Below are 2,182 nucleotides of genomic sequence, written 5' to 3'. Positions count from 1 at the left end.
AAATGAGTCTGAATCCTCTGTGGTCTTGTCACCTGTTGCTCTCAGCGAGGCTCCAGATCACTGTTCATGCTCCAGAAACACTTGAGCATCCAGAAAACTCAACCTGCAAATTCCAAGAGTAGACATTCTAAGAGTTCTAAGTGGATCTGTCACTTTCCATCTGGCTTGGGAGTCACATATTACCCTAAGCCCACTGAGGTGCTTCTCTGTGGAAAGATCACCACATCATATCATTAGAAAAGGCTACAGAGTGGCATGTTAGCCAGCTTTTCATCGCCATGACAAGATATCTGAGATAAACAACGGAACAAGTGAAATACTTTTTGGGGCTCACGTTTTTAAAGCTCCCAGTCCATGGTTGGCTGGATCCTTAGCTTTTATGCTCTGTGGTAAGTCCAGAGCATCATAGCAGAAGGGCAAGATGGAGGAAGGCTGCTCACCTCAAGGTGGCCAGGAAGCAATGAGAAAAGCAGAAGGGGCTGGAATAAGATACCACCTATAATAATGCACATACTCAGAAAGTCATTTCTTATAGCTAGGTCTCACCTTCAAATATTTCCAGTATTTCCCAATGATGCTATCAACCTATTGGTCCATTGATGAGGCCAGAGCCCTAGTGATCCAATCACCCAAAATGACTTGGATTCACCATCTGGAGACCAAGTCTTTGGTGCATAGGCATTCTATCCATAGCCAAACCACAACTGATGGAACTGTTGTCAGTTATACATACACCCTGCCGAATTCTCCCTAACCGTCTTCCCCAGGGCTTGCATTCTCTTTCTACTGAAAGGATAAATTATGTTCTCTAGGGAGGTCAACGGGAGCATGAAGGGCAAGAAAGGCTCCCATGGTGCTACCTCTCACTAGTTTCCAGAGTCTGAGGTTCTCTCACTTGTTTTGCTGCTCACCCCACGCCATCATTTAATCTCTCTAATCACCTGGCAGGAATGAGAGATCCACCATCACTGTCTTTTCTCTACCACCACCAGGGCTAGGTTTTCTGCTCTGGACCATCCAGAGGCTTTGTGAAGGGAACATGTCTTCTTCCATCTATCCTTGAGAATGACCTCCTAGAGATAACAAGCTTTTTATACTCATGTCTGTATTCCAGTACTTGAGCTCAGGATACAGTTCAATGGTAAAATCCTTACCTGGAATCCTCCAGTGAGGGCCTGGGAACAGGGGCTCAACTGTAGAGTGCATACACATGGAACACCCTACTCAAGAGCTTGAGTGTGGCTCCATGATAGGACATTTGTCTAGAATCCTCCAATAAGGAGCTTGGGTTATAGCTCAGTGGTAGAGCACCAGCCTAGAATCCCCCAGTGAGGGGCTAAGGGTGTGGCTCAGTGGTAGAGCACCTGCCTAGAATCCCCCAGTGAGGGGATGGGGGTGTGGCTCATTGGAAGACCACCTGCCTAGAATCCCCCAGTGAGGGTCTGGGGTGTGACTCAGTGGTAGAGCCCCTGCCTAGAATCCCCCAGTGAGGGGCTGGGGTGTGACTCAGTGGTAGAGCACCTGCCTAGAATCCCCCAGTGAGGGGCTGGGGTGTGACTCAGTGGTAGAGCACCTGCCTAGAATCCCCCAGTGAGGGGATGGGAGCATGGCTCAGTGGTAGAGTACTTACTGTTCACACAACCCTGGGTTCATCCAAAGCACCATTGTATTTCTTACTTACGTATTGCTGTAATAATGCACCATGACTGAGACAACCTTTGGAAGGAAGAGTTTATTTTGAACTTACAGTTCCAGAGGGATAAGAGTTTATCACCAACATGATGAGACTCCTAGCAGCAAGCAGGCATGGTGGCTAGAGCAACATGCTGAGAGCTCATATCTCACATGGGAAGTACAAAGCAGAGGGGTACTAGGAATGGTGGGAGGTTTCGAAACCTCAAAGCCAGCCCTTAGGGACATACTTCCTGCAGCAAGACCACATCTCCTAAATCTGCCCAAACAGAGCCACCAATGGGGACTACGTATTCAAACAGTCCAAGCCTATGAGGGTTGTTCTCTATCAAAACACTGCAACCACCTAAAGAATACCCCTGTCAAAGCATTCCTGATGCTTCATAACAGTAACAGCTATTACTATATGAAAGAACAACACAGGGCCCCACAGGCAGCAAATAGTGTGTCCAATATCACCATGCATGATGGAACAAGAATTTTAATTTAA

This window comes from Peromyscus leucopus, chromosome 23, assembly GCF_004664715.2.
Source record: "Peromyscus leucopus breed LL Stock chromosome 23, UCI_PerLeu_2.1, whole genome shotgun sequence".
NCBI classification, from domain to species: Eukaryota; Metazoa; Chordata; class Mammalia; order Rodentia; family Cricetidae; genus Peromyscus; species Peromyscus leucopus.
The sequence above is the reverse complement of the archived record's forward strand: the minus strand, read 5'-3'. Positions refer to the sequence as shown.